This window comes from Taeniopygia guttata, chromosome 3 (genome assembly GCF_048771995.1).
Source record: "Taeniopygia guttata chromosome 3, bTaeGut7.mat, whole genome shotgun sequence".
NCBI lineage: Eukaryota > Metazoa > Chordata > Aves > Passeriformes > Estrildidae > Taeniopygia > Taeniopygia guttata.
Window position 1 is genome coordinate 5,499,408 of NC_133027.1, and position 21,552 is coordinate 5,520,959.

At 38.8% G+C, this 21,552-nt stretch overlaps 1 protein-coding gene across 6 annotated transcripts in view; it reads right to left on the reverse strand.

Annotated features, from left to right (window-relative positions):
• Nucleotides 1-21,552, reverse strand: part of SUPT3H (SPT3 homolog, SAGA and STAGA complex component) — a 254,259-nt gene that overhangs the window by 19,908 nt on the left and 212,799 nt on the right. The window lies entirely within an intron of this gene.

The following is a 21,552-nucleotide window of genomic DNA, read 5'->3' on the forward strand; positions in this document are numbered from 1 at the left end:
ATTCCAAAAGCAGTCACAGTTGAATTCCTCTCAACTTTAAGGAACCTCGCGTCAATAGCAGCAGAGAATAGAAAATCAAGATTTAGCAAATAATTTCAAAAGAACAGTAATTGGTGGAATTGATTTTGCAGAACAATAGCTGGGTATTAATCCATAATCTGAAGAACAACAGCAGTGATCAAAAGGTACTACAGTAAACTGAGTTTCTTTTTATTTTTCCAGTGGTATCCTTACTTCTAGAAAATAACAAATACTGTAGACAAATTCACCTGTATCATTCTGAAAAGATCAAGTAAAAAATTAAGGAGTTCTAGGCAGACCACCAGGAAAAGATAATGGGAGATACTGACATGGAAAGAGGACAACAAATCTGACCTAATAAATCACAGAATTCACGATTCAGAAATGACTATTCCACAATATTTTAGATATAATTTGGCTAGTTGTTGTAACTCTATTACCAGTCGACCTTCAATATACTCTCCAAGGGAATAACAAAGTAACATCTTCAGAACTTGCATCCATTTGCCCAGTCCAGAGACACAGGCCAATTAAGCACTTTATACTAAGGAAGGTTTAAAATGAGACATGCAATTCCACACAAGACCACTTAAAAAAGTTGATTTTGGTGGCTGCCAGACCAGCAGTCTGCTATTGTCAGCAATAAGTGTTCCTGCGTGGGGCAGAAACTACCAAGAAACGATCTAAGAACAGCAAGAAGATGGACAAATCAACGGCCTTCAAAATATTTTTTTTTGTTGATGAAACATCCTGGAGAGAGTATAAAAGCCAATGCATGATTGACCATGGCAAACCAAGATTTATTATGGAGCTCTTGAGGGAAGTGATTGGCACAGCAGAAGTAAGTCTTGGCTCACCACAGTTTTCTCCATTTTTCAAATCACAATTCCTGTAAGTATTCCTTCGCAAGAGTTGAAAGGCAGAAGAGGTATCAGATTGTCCAGTATGACTCCTTATATATCTCAATTCCTAATTATCCCATCTTTTAAGCACACAATAATAGCATATAACTTCTATAAAGGAAATCAATAGAAATTTCAGCTTGCATTTTCAGAGGAGCACAACCTCTCATTAGCTTTATTAAAAAAAACCCAAAACTTCTATTTTCTTCTAATATTTTTTAACTTTCCAAATGACTGATTTCTTTCTCATTTCTTTTATTTTTGGGATTTCTCCTTTCTGGGATGAAGAAACATGGCATTGAAATATTCCTAAAACAATGAAAGTACTTGTTCCAGCTAGGTCCAAGTACCAAGATAAAACACACAAAAGCTTTGCTTTCAGACTTCCAAGCAAAGGTTTGTCAATCCCCAAGTCTGAAATACACTTCAGAAAAGTGCAAATAGAGTTCATGGTGAGCTAATCAACGAATTCTTGGGATATCCAGGACAGGAAATAGGTGCTAATTTAAAATGAGATTTTATGTTTTGGACTGTCTGTGAAGATAATTAACATCTATAACTACTTTTCAAAATATAAACTTGGCCTTTGAATACTAATACAATTAAAAGAAAAAAGAAATTGCCAAAAAAATGGGGAATCTGAAAAGAATAACAAGGTGATTTTGAAATCCTTGTAAGGTTCCGAGAAGTCTCTTTGGTCTTTGACTCTTTGGCTGGTGATGCTGGATATATGCAAACAGTAATCAGTTCCAGGCCTGCAGTAGCAGCGCTCACTCATAATAGAATAAAATTATAGCTTACATAGGAACTCAGAACTGAGAGAAATCTCTGACTATTTGGCAAAGAAAAGTATCAGGAAAGCAAGACGGGTTGAGAATAAAGGTTGCATGGAATAAGAAAAGAAAATTATACTGTTCAGACTAATTACACAAAATAGAAGAGGGGGCAGAAGGACAGCAGCAGCAGAAAGATTACAAAGAAAGCTCAGGAGTAAATGGATGTGGCACAAATCAATGAATTTGACAACGGGGACATTGAGGGATCCTGATCCACACATCATTACCCATGGAGAAATGTCCCTGCAACTGCAGTTACATTTTAACCAGCAGATCAACACATTGTCTGATGGACTGGCACGCGTAATGGCAGTCTTCAAAATGAAATTCAATATACTCCTGTTGCCACTGGAAACCTCACCTTCTTAACCAGGCCCTGTTAATGCAACCAGTTGGCCTGGAAGGATGCCATGTGTGATCATCTCCTGTATTACAGCTTTCTTTGTAAATGCTGGAAATGAAACCTCAGGCACGATAATACCAAGAGTTAACACACACCAGCACATCTATGCCAGCTCAAACCAGTTACATTTTTCTGACTCTGTGGTGGTTTTGAGTTTTCGTTCTCTCATTCCACCTCCTCTGAACAAGGACACACATGGATACCCAAAAGCAGCAAAGCCTTTCTACCAAAATTATTCTCCTTTAGTAACGAGACCACAAAAGGCTGAAACACACAACACTGTCTGCCACCACCCTACTCTGGCTGATTGTCTTTTAATAGCTACAATAATGTTGTGCAAAGGAATAATATTCCACATCCTCCACTCACTGGGGAAGGGTCTGGAGCACAGGTCTGATGAGGAGCAGCTGAGGAAGCTAGGGGGACTCAGGCTAGAGAAAAGGAGGCTCAGGGAGGACCTGACTCTACAACTCCCTGACAGGAGAGTGGAGCCAGGTGAGCGTTGGGGTCTTCTCCCAGGTAATAAGTGACAGGACAAAAGGAAATGGCCTCGAGTTCACCAGGGGAGATTTAGCTTGGACATTAGTAAAAATTTCATCATGGAAAGAGCAAAACACTGGAAGAGGCTGCCCAGGGCTGTGATGGAGTGACCATCCCTGCACATATTTAAAAAATGTGTAGATGTGGTACTGAGGAACACGGTTTAGTGATTGACTGACAGTGTTGGGCTCCTGGTTGGTCTCGATTATTTGGGAGTCTTTTCCAATGGAAATGATTCTATGAGTCTCCCAGGCTGTATATAGACAATTCCAAAGGAAAGTGTGCATTAGCTGAATCTTTATGACTAAAAGAGGAAGTTCAGTACCCTTTTATTGTACCTTTTTATTTTTGAATGGTTGCCCAAACAATTCCAAGTTGAGTTGAAGCAAAGTTATTGATGTCAAGAAGCCAAGATCTTTCGCTATGCCTTGCTGAATGAGGAAGGAAGAAACTGTTTGTGCTCAGTTGTCCTTTGCCTCTCCAGGCTAACTTCAAGTCAAAGAAGCAGGAAGAGGAGAAAGATGAATAAGTGAAAAGGGATAATGTTTATCTTTTAACAAAGTCACAATGTTCTGCTCCTAGCTCTAGCAGCCAAGACTCACTGTTGCATCTTTAAGACAGATAGTCTCTTCTCTGAGAGATGACAGGCTAATTATACCCCTCCTGCCAAAGGGAACTCACACATGCAAACCATTATGTAAAATATAATTTTTTCTTTAAGAATACTCAAGATCATTAGACATGGTTTTTTCAATGCTAGAAAATCAAGCCAAAAATGAAAATAAACAGTTTCAAGTATTCGCAACATAATTCCCTCATGCATTTATGGAAATATAGTAAAAAGTGCCTTAAAAATGTGGTTTGACATTTCATGCTGCTCTGTTTTTCTGTTTTTCCAGTTCTCAACATTTGCCCTCTTGTCCTGTATCATTTCAGTTCCATGGCAGTTTGAAAGAGATGATGATGGCAGCCTTTGTCATTTCTACAGTGCTTTTCAGCCTTGTTTCAATGGCTGGGTTACAGGAAACATCCCAAGGACTGGCATAGATGAAAAAAATGTTTTATAAATTCTACTCTGCATAAACCAAATGTAAATTCATTGTATGCAAATTTGGTAGCACCATTCACCAAGATAATTACAGGTACAGCATTGCTTCCCTAACAATGTGCTTCGGTAAACTCAGGTTAAAGAGAAGATCAACTTATTTTAACAGGGAAATACCATCCTTTTTTTTTTTTTTTTTTTTTTTTTTTTTTTTTAGCTGCTTTTCCTCCAGAAGGTTTTCTGAGCACACCACCACCTTTAAGAGCACTTTCAGACAAACATGGAAAAAAATCCCCAGGTTTCATCTCTTTTTTTATGCAAGGAGAAGTGAAACCCTGCCTATCTAAACTAGTTGGTATTTTAAAGGTTTTGTCCAGTTTATAAAGCATGGAACAATTGACAAACCAAACACCATGGTCTAATGGATTAAGCAAGCAACTTCATGCCACAAATTCCTAAATTTTAATCCAGACTCTCTTGGTGCTCACCTTCTTGTCCATAAAATTGAGATAATATTTATCCTCTACTTCATGAGGGTGTTGTGAGAGTGAGTAAATGTTTGGACAGCTCTTCAAAAGGTCAAGTTCTAACCAGCCATCTGTATTTTACTGAAGTAAACTGTTTCCTCAGATTCCCATGATATGATCACAGCACCTTCTCCAGAGCTTCTCAGATCACTTCAGAATAACCATCCACATTCATAACCATCCACATGCATAAATCACAGAATGGTTTGGGTTGGAAAGGACCTTAGAGATCATCTCATTCCAGTCACTCTGTCATGGGCAGAGACAAAGTTATGCACTGATTTAGGGCTTAAGAGTGATCTCACCTGTAAACCCATGTATATAAATTATCCCCCTACCACACAAATAATTCAGAAAAACTACATGATAATAAACTTTTAATTCAATACTGAAGCAGAAGTGCCACGTCCCCAGGGCTGCTAATGCCAGTTGATTTTAAAATTGTGATTCAATATCTGAATTGCATAAAAATATAGAGTGGAAAATTAATTTATTTTTAAGAAAATCTTTTAAGAACCATTAGATATGTCAGCAACTGATGCTCTGTAAAGGTTCAAAATAAAAGCTTTAAAAAATCCCCTGCTTTATTAGAAGGGCAATTCCAAAGACTTGACACACTGTATAATCCCATCAGTGGTTAGTTCTCAACAAACAAGTCACACATACAGAAAAAATACTCTAGACCACGGCAGGAGGCAAAAAGAGGTTAAATCGGTCACAAGCCAGGTTTTTCCTCAGTTTTAACTCATAAGTGATGACATAAAACCTAGAAAAAAACCCAGCTCCAACTTGAAAATGATTTAAATTTGCCAGCTCCAGCCATTTCTGGAAGTGAGCCAGCCTTAATTTGGATGTAGACTTCTCAAAATTTGCACAGCTCTAACTTTAACCTGCTGCAGCCTAAAAAGTAGACCTGGTGAAGAAATACACAAAAAATATTCCATATAATTCTGCACAAGTGATGGTCTGTTCTCTCCATGTACCCGAGCTCAGGATCAGCTGCTTCGTTCCAGGAGCGGATGGTGCCGTGTCTTTATGAGCAAAACTGTCCACCTTCAAAATTCCTTCTGTACCAACCTAATGCTGCATGAGGATAATGCTTACAAGAGGAAATAGGACTTGTTTTCCAGGAGGGAATATTTTCAGAGTCGAGCTTGTAATTTCTATTTGCAAATCTCCAAATTCAACAATTTCTCAGCCTCTATAAACTCGCAGATGGAAAGATCCTGTATTTGGAATAAATAATGTCTGAGCTTCACCTTCATTACAGGGCATTTTCTGTTAGAAGAGTGCTATATCCTGACTCCTGGAATACACAGAAGCCCTTTGTGGTAAAGCTATCACACTGGGTGTCTCCAAATGTGCAGCTAGGAGACTCATATTAGTAGTACTATGGAAGGACTGGGGGGAAAAGAAAAAAGAAAATATCACGACAAGCATCAACTAGGAATCCTGATAACTCTCTCAGGATCCTGCCTATAAATTGAGGGTATTTTTCTATTTTAATATGTCAAAATGAACTTACTGTACTTGTTAAAAAAAATCTCAACTTTGAAACATAAGTCCATTTATCTTTTTACTATTTTTCCAGCCCTTTCCCCAAAATCTGCTGGTTATTAAAACACTGCTGCATAAATGAAAATGGTTCTGCTTCAGAACTTGCTTTCTCTTTTCCTCGTGTACATACACAATGAGGTCATTATTTCCCCATTATGCTCATTCTCACAGGGACAGGCTTTGAAGTCAAACAGCAAGTGCTGTGACTTCACTGTAGGTACCCAGACCACAGAAGGACTGTGTGAAAACATTACCAGTCCACACAAGTGACATAGAGATATCCAGTGCCTGGACCAAAAGCCAACAGGAGCTTTGGAACAGGCCTCTGGCCATCAGAAACATATAACAAATACTGCAACTGCACTGAGGCACATAAGAACATCCCTTGCAGCCACACAGTGTTTGATCAGAGGATCTCAAAGCATGGTTTGCCATCAATCCTCCACACACGGAATCACAGAATGCTTTGGGTTGGGAGGGACCTTAAGTTCATCTAATCCTCTGCCATGGACAGAGACACCTTCCACTAGATCAAGTTTCTCAAGGCCCCATCAACCTGGCCTTGAGCAAGTTGTAAGGTGTTCTTACAGGAAAGCAAAATGGAAAAAAAAAATGTTTCATCAACATCTGCAGTTCAGACAACCCTGAGTTAAGCAGCCCTGATGTCTGCGGTGTGCAGTAACTATTATCACCACTATTATCAATAAGAATCACGTGGAAATGGACTCAAGTTGTCCCAGGAGAAGTTTAGATACTAGGAAACAACTCTTCACAGAAAGGGTTGTGGAAGAGGCTGCTCAGGGAAGTGATGCACTTACCATTCCTGGAAGCCTTCAAAAAACGTGTGGCTATGGCTTGTGAGGACATGGTTTAATGTTGAAAATGGTCATGCTGGTAGGTGGACAGTTGGATTTGATGATCTTAAAGCTTTTTCCAACGTCAACAATTCTTTGATTCTATGCAACAAGATGAATTAGATACTGAATGGTGTTGAAGAGGACCTGACTTGTCAGTTCTTCAAGACAACTGGAATTTCTATATTTCAGTAGTTAAGAACAACTTATTTATAAAATAGAATTTACCCCATAAAGCCACTGAGGCAAAGGTACCTTTTTTCATAGCTCAAACAGCATGTGGTAACCCCATGAAACCATGTCTATGGCTTCTCTGAGGGCCAGGGTTTAAGACTTCGGCTTTAGGGCAGTCAACATATTAAGACTTGACCTCAAGTTCAAACAGTCTCAGGGAATATTCCTGGACCCTCAAAAAAGCCCTTTACACTTAAACCACTCTACTAGCCCCAGGAATGCAACTACCATTTTCCAAAGCCAGGACACAGTTCAGAGGTATTTGGAGGCCAGAAGCCATTCTCAAAAGGCAGCCTGGAGATGGACATCCTATTTTGGAGAATAAGAAAATGGAAGAATATGAGGATGGGTAATGCCATGTTTGTTAGCCTGAGTATCAGAGAACACAAACACAGTTCATCTCCTGGCACAGCCATAGCTTTATGCAATCAGCTCCTCTGAAAAACCTCAGCCCAGACAGCTGGAGAAGTGTCCTATTTGAGTAGCTAATAATCACAGTGCCAACCAGCAGACTTTCTGCCTTTAAAGCTTTATTTTCATAGCCATACTAGAAATACGTTTTGGTGTGGGAGTCGAATGTGAGGCAAAACAGGGATCTTTGTGTTGCCATTCAGGCTGTGTTTCTATGCTGATAAGGTCTTGTTTCACTAATGATGGGGAAAAAATAGCCCTCACTTCCAGAAAAGCTAAGGGCTTTATCTGCCACAGCCTCCCAGGAAAGCAGTGTCCTTGTGCCTCAGGATGGGCAGCCAGCCAGCTTGGGCTAAACTGCCTACAAGGCAGAAGACATAATATTACAATTCATATCAGAAAACACTGTAATTTGCTTTTTGCTTACAATTTTATCTGACAAAAACAAGGCAGCTGAGGAAAAAGAAACAACAGAAGGTGTGCCCAGCTGCTGGCTACTCCTTTGGCCTGTCTAGTGGGGAATGCTCTGCTTGATTGAGAGCAAACTATTACAGGGCTGATAAGGACAGCAACAACAAAAACATTGGGCTAAGAGAGCTGTTCATCAGGATGAGACAGAGAAGAGCCCAGCATGGCAGAGTCTAGAGGGAATAGCACTAAAAGTTAAAGAGAAGGTAAACAGGGATCTATTGTTTCATCTCTCATGTAAGAGAAGACAGGAAAAAAAAATAGGTAATGATATTTCACAGAATTACAGAGTTGTTAGAGATGGAAGGAACCTCTGGAGATTATCCAGTCCAACACCACTGCCAAGGCAGGGTCACCTGGAGCAGGTGACACAGGAACTTGTCCAGGTGTGTTGGAATGTTTCCAAAGGGGCACTCCACAACCTCCCTGGGCAGCCATCCCAGCACTCTGCTGCCCGCAATGGAAGGAAATTCTTCCTCAGGTTGGAAGATAAACTTCTTGTGTTTCATTTCATGGCCATTGCTCCCCATCCTGTTACTGGGCACCACTGCAAATAGTCTGGCACCACCCTCTGACACCCTCCTTGGAGATATTTATATGGATTGCTGAGATCCTTCTAAGTCTTTTCTTCTCCAGACCAATCAGACCCAGCTCCTGCAGTCTCTCCTAAGAGATGTTCCAGACCGCCTGCATCTTTGTATTAATTATTTAATCCTATCACTGAGAAAGTTTAATACATTAATACTTAGATCAGATAGAGTTCTGTTACAGGAAAACCTCTTCCTGGGAAGCATAAATTAGAAAAAAAATCACAGTGATGAAGGTAGACTTTTAGTCATTATTTATTCTTCTATTTTCTCTGTTCAGTCTTAAATGCTATCAGTGACATTCTTTACACTTCACTGTAATAGTCACATCCCATATTTGAGTGTTTCAAAGCATAAGAAGCACTTCTAGGATGTAACATTATGCTGAATAATCAAATCCAAAAATAAGGGAGAAGCGAGAAAAGTCTAAGATCATGACAGTAAGATCACTAAACACAGAAGCAAATGACATTGCAAGCTACCAAGGACTTTTTGGAGCTATTCTGGATGAGTGGAACATTCTCTCTCTGGATTGTGGAAGAGCATATTGAACTCCATATATAGATTTTTTTTTTCCTTTTTAAACATGCACATCACATAACCTGGTTAAATAATATATTTTGAGTATATGTGTAATGTACTGAATATTTTGGTTTAAGCTGTAATTTGCAACAGGCAAGGCATTTCTGGACAATTATAACATGTCTCTGGTAGCATTTTAAGGCATGAAGCCAAAAGCCTGGATGAGTTGAAATACCTGAGATGTGCAATAATCCCTTGAAAATGCTCTGGATTGTCTTACAGCTATTACACAATGTCATACTTATGTGTATAAAACCCAAAAGTTAGGCTGTGTATTTTGCAAGTTTTACTCACAGTATTCAGCTGCTTTGGATATGGTCAGTTATATATGGAATAAACTTTATGAGAGCCTGTTGTGATAAGACAAGTGATAAAACAAAATAAAATTATCCATTTATTTTAAAGCAAAAGAGGGTTGATTTAGATTAGAGATAAGGCAGAAGTTAGATATAGGTATATGGCAGAAGTTTTTCACAATGAAGGTAATAAAACAATGTCACAGGTTGTACAGAAAGATTGCGGATGATCCACCCCTGTAAACACCCAGGGTCAGGAGTAAAAGGGCTCAGAGCAACCTGATACAGGGGAAGGTGTCCCTGCTCATTGCAGAAGTTTGGACTAGATAACATTTAAAGGTTCCTTCCCCCACAAAACTATTCTATGATTATGGATCCTTAAATGCCAGCCTCCTTTAGCAGCTGTGACTGTCTCCTCTCCCCCACTCATCATCCACTTCTTGTCATCACTTGAGGATTTCCCTTTAAAAAACTTGCTTCTTCATTTTTTTTTTTTTTTCCCTGGGGTCTACAATAATTCAGTCTTCTTCTACTTATCTAGTTTTAGGAAATTTCTGTGCTGGCTTTAGCAAGGGACATGTGTATCAATAGTGCTTACACCTCTCTTCAGAATGCTCACTCCTCTCTTCTGCCTGAGCCTCCCTCTCCATCACTGTCCTTGGCAGCTCCAGCCAAATATTTCTCCTTTTAACCCATGTCACACACCTCAGATGAGAGATGCATTCAGACTCTGCTCAGCTCAGTGAGGCTTCAGGTTGTAGTTAAAGGCCTTGGGGTGTGATTTTAACAAATGTGACAACAAATGAGAGAAATCACCAAGAGTACCATGGATTTTCAAATACCACATTTTTCTATATTTGGGTAGTTGCCATGCAAGTAAATATCCTATAAAACATACTATCTAATTTTTATCTATTATTCTGTCTAATTCTTGACACATAACTTGTTTAAGGGCCTAGGATGTAATAAAATTACATTAAAAAATTAAAAATAATCCATACAAAATACTTAGAAACAAAATATTCTGTCTGTGTAGAGTTTTCAACAGTTACTACTAACATGAAATGGAAAAGCCCAACAGAAAAAAATCAGCTTTTACCTAAAATTAGTTTTACTAATTTTTATAAGTGAGAGCTCCTATAACTGCAATTGAAATAAAGAAAATATATTCATATAATTAACAAAATATGATTATAAAATTGGTAAGGAAATGCAGAGTTAGAACAGATACCAAATTCACTTTTCGAATGACTTACAATCACTGAACTATTAAACAAAAAATCAGAAAATAGTATTTTAAATATAAAAATGACTTGCATTATAAATATTTTAGGCTTCATAAAACAAAATTTATATTGTATCTAGCCATTCTATCACTAACATCTTACAGTGCTCTCTAACATCATCTTCTATATCAAATAAAATTAAGACTTCCCAAAATCTTTTTCACTTATTTAATGTGCATTGATATAAATTAACTTTTTTTCAGTTTTGACCATAGACATCTCTCAGTCCGAGCTAAATCACTCCCCTCCACTTAAAGTCAGTGCTGAAAAACATCTTGTTTAGAAAGGATATGCAGATCTGAAAGTACCCCCTCCTACATGCCTGAATTTTCCTTTTTCTGGAAAATCTGAACTTCTTTATTTTAACCACATGAAACTCCCCAATTTATTTGGTTATAGATGTTATTTGAACCCTGTTAACCCCATGAAGTTGAGGTTGCTGAAAAAAAGAGTGGCTAATCATGAACACTTTCCTCAAATGATACATTATTACTGTTTTCCTTTAAATTTCAAGCCAGTTGTCAGCAAATCAGACTGTTAATGGAAATGCCTGGAATTGTAGTTCCTGTTTTTTCAATGACTGACAGAGGGCAGGTTTAGTTTAGGCATGAGAGAGAATTCCTCCCCTGTGAGGATGGTGAGGCGCTGGCACAGGTTGCTCAGAGAAGCTGTGACTGCCCCATCCCCTGGAAATGTTCAAGACCAAGTTGGATGGGGCTTGGAGCAATCTGGGATAGGGGAAGGTGTCCCTGCCATGGCAAGGGTTTGGAATGAAATGGTCTTTAAGGTCCCTTCAAAGCCAAACCATTACATTACTCTGTAATTCTAGACTTTAGAAACAGCCCTTCCAGCCTGCTGCACCTTAAAGACAGGAGTTCCTCATATGGAAACAAGACTGCACTGATCTATTTTTACAAACAGGAGGAATTCAGGTCCCAGAGTATGAACTGTTCTGAATTTAAACTCCTCACAAACTGGAAAGTGAACAATTCAGTAAAGCAAACACCTTTCATTCATATGTAGGATGAAAAAATCATTACATTTATAAAATCTAAGGCAATAACGAGGATTCAGAGAACCATTCTTGTGACTTGCTTAGACCCCACCACCACAGTATATTCCAGCTGACGCACCAGACTGCATCCTCTGCAAGTGCATCCCACAATACTCACCAATCACCAAATATTGTTGTATTTATAGACATATGTAAGATTTAAATGAGCTGCAGCATGAGATACCCTCCTACACCAGGAGACATCTGGTACAGCCACAGCCACCAGGGACCCTGCAGCCTGGTCCAGTTTGGGACACTCTTCTCTGCACCACCTGGGGATGTGTCTTGTGCCTTTGCATGATAAACAACACACCTTAAAGCCCCATTTTCAGCATTCTCCTCTGCCAATCCAAGCACTGGCATCAGTAGAGTGTAAAGGGACAACATTAACCTGGCTTTGCAGAAGAGAAAAACAATGTTCAGACAGAATCAATAATAATAATAATAGCAATAGTGATAGTGACAGTAATAGTAATAAATGAGTCATTATTATAATCTTTAAAATTTTTAAATCTGTTTTTCTGGGAAGGGCAGACACAAAAGCTATGTTTCATTAATGAACACTCTGCCCAGAAAAGTGCACAACTAAGTGTTAAAACCTTTTAGTTTGACTTAGAAAGAAGCGACAAGCAGATAACCAAATTGGTCCTGAAATATTTAATCCCGGAAATCGTATCTCAAAAAATAACCTTGAAGCCATAAAGTAGCTGTTTACCAGGGCTTGCTCCACTTTGTTATGAACACTTTGAGTCAGTGCTAAATTAAGAAAGCGCCTCAACAAGGCACAGTCCATAAGATACGTTATCGGGTTTTAGGGCAAAAACAGGCCTATCTTGCCACCAGGAATAACAAATTCATATGAAACCCTCTCAGAAAAACACATCTCCATTTTAGTTTTGTAAAGGCTTGTTTTCCTATGAAACACTCTAAGAAAAACATACCTATAGCTGATAGTTTTGTAAAGGCTACTTTCTGACTGACCTTTTCTGAAGCACAAACTCCTGCAGAAGGGCCAGCTAAACTCCTTTCTCCCCATGGATCCCTGCTATTGAAATCATGGTATATTTTGGACTGCCTCTACAGAATCTACTTCATAAACATAAATGACATCCAGGACACTCCAGTAGCTTGAAAAGTAGAATATGACAGCAAATTTAGCCTCTAGCACATTGGTTTGAATTTCAGGCTTGTAAAAACCTACAGTTCTGGAGGGGGAGATACATCTTTAGTACATTTTGAGATGACAGAATGGCTGAGCTTCCGGAGAAGTCCTATCAACACTTTGGTGGCTGGCAGCACAACTACTGGGGCCAATTAGATTAATTAAAACTACATGGCATGCAGGCTTCTTGTGCAATTCCTAACGTGGTTAGAAGGGACACAAATATGCCACAGTACAATTTTGACTATAATGGGTACATCAATAAAGCCTTTGGAATGCAGATCTTGAATCCAGGGAATGGTGATAAGACAGAAAACCTGAACTTACACAATCCCGAAATAGGCACCCAACAGCACTGTGAATCTCAAACTCACTGGGGCTGGAAGGCCCTTCTAGAAATTGTCTAATCCCAGGTGAGCAGGTTGCTGTGGGATGTGCCCACTCAGACAAATGGCCAGACAATGCCACAATCATTAGAATAAAACATAAAAAAACTATGCAGTCCAGTCTCCCTTATGTACCGAAATAATACATAAATAGAATTTCCTATATAGATAAATTATTCGGGGAGGGGTATGTGTGTGTGTGAAAGAGATCTCAATTAATTCACTCCCATCACTGCCATACATTTGGGCTACACTTTATGCACATTTTTGTGACCATTAAAGGCTTCCATCAATGGAGACATGGAGTCTGAAGTTCAGCAACATCCTTGACAAGTGGTCTATCCACATCAAATACAGGAAATTTTGCAAATCCCAAAATCACAAAATCATTTAGGTTGGGAAAACCCTTCTGGTTGTACCATTTCTGGGCTCCTCAGGACAAAAGAGAAATGGAGCTCCTGGAATGGGTTCAGCAGAGGGTGACAAATATGATGAAGGGACTGGAGCATCTCCCTGCTGAGGAAAGGCTGAGGGAGCTGGGGCTGTTCAGCCTGCAGAGGAGGCACAGCTGAGACGGACCCTCAGCCCTGGGTGTCCCTGTGAGCAGGGAGGGGCAGAGCAGGGCCCAGGCTCTGCTCTGGGACCCAGCAATGGAACCAGAGGAACGGGCAGGGACTGATCCCAGTGAGTTCCACCTGGCTGTGAGGAAGAAATTCCCTGTGCAGTGACTTGAGCACTGAACAGATTGTCCAGAGTGCGAGTGGAGTCTCTTCACTGGGGATATTCCAGAACCCTCTGGACACAATCTCATGCTATGTGCTCTGGGTAGTTTGGCTTGATCAGGGAGTTTGGAGTAGATGATCCACTGTGCTCCCTCCGACTGGAACCGTTCTGGGATTCTGTGATTCCCTAAAGCAGCCATGGTCACTACGCTGCCTTCAAAAAGCAGGTGTTTGAATTTCTCCTCCTCCTCTGCTATTACAAATCCATTCCAGCATGATTAGCATGAACACAAAATGAGGTTTAAACAAAGACATAATCTTGTTACTGCTCCTTGTACAGAAATTCCTACCATTTGTGCAGAAACACAGCACACAATTGCTGATGTTGGAACTGAAAGTTGTTCATACCTGAACTGTAGAGCCACCACCTCAATTTGTGTATGTGGCTGTTGTCAGGATTTGGATTTTTTATCACAGTAAAAATGCATGTATGTGCTCAGTATATTCAGCATTTACATCTATTCATGAAATAATAATGTATATTAGAAAATAATACTGAGCCAAAATGTTAATGTAGTTTCTTCTATGTGCCAAAAACTCGTGTGGACATGTGCATAAAGCATGTACATACTCAGAGAGACACTAACATCTTGTAATGCAATATGTTTCTGTTATACACACTCCAGACTTCCTAACAGCTGCATATTTTAATATACATAAACCCATACTTGAAAAATAATAAAATGTATTAGTTTTCCACATTAGGCATTTATGACCTAATTTAGGAGAGTATTACATCTTTATAACTTTTAAAAGACCCATTTTGATAAAACATCCCCATAAACAGACTGAGAAAATCGGGGTAACAAGCATCTGTTGCTGCATTGTTTTCTTAATGGGGTAATAAACTAATAACACATTTTTATAACTTTTCACAAAAATATAAAGTATTAAAATTGAAACTGATATTGAAAAATGTTCTCATGGTCCATTTTATTTTATTTTTCCACTATGTAAAGTTACAGTACTTACCAGATTAATATTAATATATCTTAATTATGTTGACAAAATGGAAATTTGCCAAAGACATTCAAAGGATGGAAATAACTTGTTATTTCCACTACTCCAATTAAGGTGGTGTATTTAGCTCATTTTATTCATAATATAGGAGTAATATGAATATTTATAAGAATGTATAGAGATGCCACATACAAAAATAATGACCCAAACTTTTGGAGGGTTCTAAAAAAAGGTTATTCCATTGGCTTTTAAAAGCAATTGTGCTTTTTTCTTTCTAATCTACCTGTTTTAATAAATAATTATCAAAACTTTGTTTCTAAAAACAAATGTCAAAAATTAAAAAATCAATATCTACTTTCCAAAACCTTACGTTATGTTGTTGGGATGCTTATTTTTCCTTTTAGAAAAAAATGATCCAACTGTGTTGTGTAACACAAAACTAATGAAAAGATATTGAAAATTGTAATTCTGAAGTGAAACTGCTATATTTAGGAAGGCAAATTTTGACTTACTTGCTTTGAAACTACTAATGTGAACTTCAGGAATTCAAACCGAATAAGCTGCTGACCTTCATTCAAAGTGGATTTTCACATTTACAGTTTACCAAAGCACCAGCAAAGGATGATTCATAGCTCTTGGGGATGAAAAGGACCATCTAACCTCACTGTGCTCGTAACACAGCCCACACAATTTTCTTGAATTGGCTCTCCAGAACCAATAGCTGTGGTTGAACTTAAGCATGGCTTTTACAGAAACATCTCCTCTTGATTTTAAATTTTCCAGTCATGGATAATCTGTCACAATCATTGGCTAAGTTGTTTCAGCACTTAGTTATGTTGTTATAAATATATATGCCTTAGTTCTAGCTTGAATTTGTCTTGCTTAAATGTCAAGCTGCACTAGAAGGACTCCTCACACACATCCTGTCAAGACAGAGAAAAAGGCACTTCCACAGCATGGTCCATTTGACCCCTCTTAAACAGCTACCTTAGGAAGAGATAAATTACAACCCAGAAATGCTTGTTCCTCTCAATTGACTATAAAGGAAATCAGAGAATCATAGAGTGGTTTGCATTGGAAGGGACCTTAAAACCATCTCATTCCAACCTCTGCCACTGGCAGGGACACCTTCCGCTATCCCAGGCTGCTCCAAGCCCCGTCCAACCTGGCCTTGAGCACTTCCAGGGATGGGGCAACCACAGCTTCTCTGGGCATTCTGTCTAGTTGTGCTCACAGGTGTTTGTCACTGTGCTCAGATACAAATATTTGTATCTATTCAGAGGAATCCCACCCCAAATATCCATATAGGTTTGTATGCAAGGACTGAAAAACCCTAAGACATGACTTTTTCTTTTTTATGGGTCCTTAATAACTGGCCACACAATACATTCTTCAGTTTGATGCACTCCTGTCTCTGTGTTGGTATTTGCTAGTATTTCACCCAATTGTTGAGATTCTCACTAAAACACAAGCATACATTTCAGCTGTGCTTGCCCCAGTACAGCAGAAAACTCTTCTAGTTCCTGTTCTCCTTCCTGCCCACCCAAGGACTGCCCGAGGATTGCCTCAGCCCCTTCAGCTACAGCACTGGATTGGCCTCATTGTGCTCAAGTGATTCCTCAAGACTCCAGGACACTCTTTCAAAATCCCTACTTTGCAAGATACATCCCCAGAGACTGCAAATGTTGCTCATTTGCTTAATTTGCAGATGAAATACTTAACATCTGGCTCCTCTGGAATGAAAAGAACTTGCTTACATTTCATTTATCAAACGGTAACTCAGTAACTCTTTGTCACTACCTTGTCCTCTTCATTATTTTACAATCCTCAATTAACTTCACTCCAAAAATATTTGACAAGGAAACTAGACTCTGAGTAAACTACTTTTGGAGAAATGGAAAGTTGAAGAGTTTGCAATGTAAATTTTCCAAACCTGCAACACTCACTATGAAAGCAGAGCTCCAGCCACTCTGCCTATATCATAAAATACAGCAGCACAGGGGATTTCTCAGAGCAACCAGCAAAGCCTCATTCATACAATCTTGGAATTATTCAGGCTGGAAAAGACCTGTGAGATCATCGTGTCCAACCATTAACCCAGCACTCACCACTGAACCATGCCCCAGAGTGCCACATCCACACATTTATTCAACACTTCCAGGGATGGTGATTCCACCACTGCCCTGGGCAGCCTGCTCCAATGCCTGACCACCTCTTCAGCAAAAGAATTTTTCCAGTGTTCAACCTCAATCTCCCCTGGTGCTCTTTGAGGCCATTTCCTTTTGTCCTGTCTCCTGTTACCTGGGAGAAGAGCCCAACCCCCACCTGGCCACAACCTCCTTTCAGGGATTTTTAGAGAGGAGTAAGGTCCCCCTTTATTGCCCTTACATTGGTGTTACAAAGGCAGCCTCAGTTATAATGGTGACAGGCAGAACTTGCCAGGGCTGTTCTTGGGATTTATGTCAGTAAGTACTAAAGCCAAACATTTGCTGCTGACTTCAGGCAGCTGAATGGTGCCACATCACTTTAACATAAAATATTACTTTTTTTGGAAAAAGACATTATTAGAAATTTTTAACCCATAGTTTCTTGAAAATAAACTTTATGAATCTGGGAATGAACTCTTTCAGTGAAAAAATAAGAAATATAAGGGTTTGCTTCAGCAACCTAAAAGGAAATTGTTCTTTGATGAATTGGGAAGTATGTAATAAATTAGGGGAAGCAAATAATACTCTGCATTGTAACCTTTGCTCACAGACACGGCTGTAGGTGTTCCTTACCCTAAAGTAGAACTGATAAAGGTTCCAGGCCAAATAACTCAGGGCTAGTTAGATTTTTATGTCCCTCTGCGAGCTCTCATGTCAAGCTGCCAGCTCAGGCTAAGTGTGGATAAACTGGAATTCCTCATCTTCCACCTAGTCCAAATCCTCCATTTCTGTTCATCAATAACCCCATGTACCCCACCATCAGCAAGGTGTGTAACACGGGTTTTATCTCTGAGATTGGATACTCGCTCACTTCAGGATTTGCAGCTGCATTTTGTATTTTTCTTTCCCGATAACAATCCCAGTAGCACATAACAGCCATTCTTACCCTCCATCCAGATTCCAGTCTGCAGAAGTCACAGAAACACTGAGGAATCTAGATTCAAAAAACAACATCTTCTTGTTTGTACCAAGTCATAAGAATTCTGCCAAGCTCATTTCTCCCACCCATCACTTTGATTTTCCTCTCAGCCACATGCGTCAGAAGCTGCTTTCCATTTCCCCTCATGACACATCCTCCTCCTGTGCAGCAGCACATCTCCCATCAAATGTCAGATTCCAACCTGGATCACCTCACTTGCCACTCTTCGCTGTGCACACACCAAACATTCACGCTAGCACATCTCCTGCATCTTTTTTGGTAGGAAAAATCAAACAGCAGATGAACATCATCATCCACTGTCACTTCATTCTTAAATCTCTCCTGTGCTGTGACTCGTACAGGAAAAAATCTCTTACTGACTGGATAATTTATATACTGAGACCACTTCCTCATCAGCTAAACAACACTATCTCCTTCCACTCTTTATCTTATCAAATCTTATAACTTGTCATGTCTCTATATTGCAAAATCTATTGAGCCATCATTAACTTCTGTTCTGCGTTTGTGAGATGAATAATACAGATATACAGAGGAATCCTGAATCTTGACTCATGTTCTTACACTGAAAAGCATTACTAATGAGATTGTTTTGTCCCCTTTTTAAAGTTAAATGACAGTTTACTTCTATTATGGAATTTGAGACTCCAGAAAAAAAATTCAATTTTAAAGAAATGCTATCATGCATCTTTAAAAAACAACAATAAAACCTAGTATTCTTTTATGTATTTCAGGTTAAGCATTCAAAATGTCTCACTACTTCTGATGATTTAGAACTGGCTATAAAATTGTCTCAAAATTAGTCTTTCTTGCTCACAGGAATGGCTTTCAACATATTCTAAAGAGCCATAATTAGTAGCTTTTTATCTATTTGTTGAGCTATTTAATTTCTCTGTTTTGTACCTAGTTAACAACTTTAATCACCTGTGACTGTAATAAATTATGGACAAAGATGGGCCTCATATACCCCATGGAATATAAAATCCCAAGCTTCCTAATGTGACAACAAGCATATAACTTCCTTCTGTACCATCTGCTCCTTTAAAAAAAAAAAAACCAAACTCCATGCACAATGGTGAGATTGTTTTAACTTTCTTGTTAACAGATGCAGAAACAGCTGAATGCTTTTTCTCAGAAGCACTTAATCCACACTCCAAACCTCCATTATATCTTCTGAGGGTAATTTAAGCATCATACCTAAACACCAATTAGAACTAGAGTTTTCTTGATGGTAAATATTAACCTGTCCTTCTTGCAAGGAAAAATATACCCAAACCCCAAACCCTTCACCACTGACAAAATTACCTCATGAAATTACTGTTTCTCACTTCCAGGCCGTTTGCATTGCAATAATTCTGCACGGAGACTGCTTGCTTCCAGCAGTTTTAGCACCTTCTGCAGTAAAACTAACACATGTGGATCTCTGGAGAGTCTTATTTTTTTCCTGTTGTCCCAGTTCCTTGCCATCAAAAATGACAATCCTGTCAGCACATCAACACATTTTAAGACTGACCTGTGCCAGCACATAATCTGGAACATTGCATTAGTACAATTCCTCCAGGTTGGATATCAACCTTTTCCCCACCAGCCAGTGTTAGGAACCCTGTGCAAATATTTATTATGTGATTTTTCTTACTGTTTTTATTGGGGTTTTCCCTTATTATTTCTTACTGTTACTTATTCTTATTTTTCTCCTAGCATTTTTGGAATTTAAATTATGTAAAATTAGAGGCATGTAATTCTTAGGCAGGTCCTGGCTGTGGAATTCATTCCAAATTAGTAAAACAGAACTGGATGGTTTTTAATCACTCAGGTGTACTCCAGATTCCACAGTCATTCTGCAACTGAAGCCTGAAGGAAACCACTTATTTCATACATGTTCTCGGGGCTTTGCAAAAAAGCTCAGGGTCTTTATGAAAGTCCAATATCTTATATTTTCATCCATGTGCACATAAATACCCCCAGAGACAGGAAAGTGTCTTACCAAGGAAAAATCCCTTCTCATATCTCCTCTCCTGAGATTGTCATGAAGGAAAGGGTGTAATTTCTACCAATAAGCAACTAAAGAATTTAATTGGTGTGAAGGGAACTGAGATCCAGGGGGATATAACTTGGAGGAAGAGGTCTGGTTTAAAGGCAAGAAACTCATCTTGATTGTGAAATTTTGTCACTGTAGAACAGCAGAGAGAAGAGATGTAGCAGAAAGCCCTGGCTGAAGCTTAATCCCACACTGGAAACCACAGTCACAAATACAAGTACAGCAGCACACAGGACTAAAAAAACAACTGATACTTGTTTAATTGTTTTCATTTTCTGAAGTCTGACATCCCTTTCTAGAATTTTCCTTCATTTTGTTATTTTTTTTTTCTTAGCTCTGTTAACTCCAAAATATTGACAAGTGCTGTCTCTTATTAAAGTTTAAAGTCTTTAAGTATTTTCCAAAACTTTCCAGCGAGCAAATATTACAAGGTGAAAAAGAATCTGATTTTAATTTAATTCCATTTTATGTTCTACAAGTATCTCCTTTTCTCCTCTATGCAATAAATTAAAGAAAAAAAAAAACAACAAAAAAAAACCCCAAAACTGAAATAATAGATGAATCAAAACTTATATAACTAATAATACCAGAATCCTCAATTTACCCCATGCTTTTTCAGAATGTAGGTACAGTTTAAAAATTAAGCAGATGACTGCTTTGCTGAATTGAGATTCACACAACCCTGAAGGTAAAGTCAGAAAGCTGGAATAATACAAAACCTTAGGGAAGGAACACAAAAACCCCAAAATAAAATTAATAAAATGCATTTGGTTGCCTAAAGCCTGGTGTTTTCACTTGATTTTCCTAGAGAAATATTTCCAAGCAGTACGAAGTGGGTAGCCAGGCTCCCTGAAATGGGTCTGGTTTTGAGAAAAGTAAAACTTTAATGTTAAAGAGATTTTCCAGCAACCAAATCACAGTGTTGCCTTCTGATGCCTGGAGATGTATCACAGGGATGAGGGGAGAATGAGCACCTTTGCCTCAGGGCATGCAGAGAACAGAGGACACAAATGAGAGACAATCAAACATCATTTATACTGATGCACATTCAGTAACTTTTTTTGCTGTTAGTGGTATCAAAGATTTAAATGAGAAGTGACACCTCACTGAGTGGGACATGATAAATGGAGTGAAACAAAGCATAAAATACCAGCTTTGATTCGGGAATCTTTTGTCTTTCCATGTGCCAAGTACTTGAGTTTGAGTATTATTATAAGACTTAAGGAACAAGTGTAGGTAACTAAAATGGAAAATAACAGATTATAAATTATAAAAAAAAATCTCCACTTGGTTTTGGTGTTCCCGTATTATTATCTGCCCCTTTCCAGATTTACTCTGCTATTCTAGAGGTTTTACATTCTTTATTTGCAAAGTGACAAGTCAGAGATGCTAGAGATGTCCATGGGTAAGAGCTTCTATCACGGAATCTCAGAATCCCAGAATGGTTTGGGTTAGAAGGGACCTTTGAGACCACCTG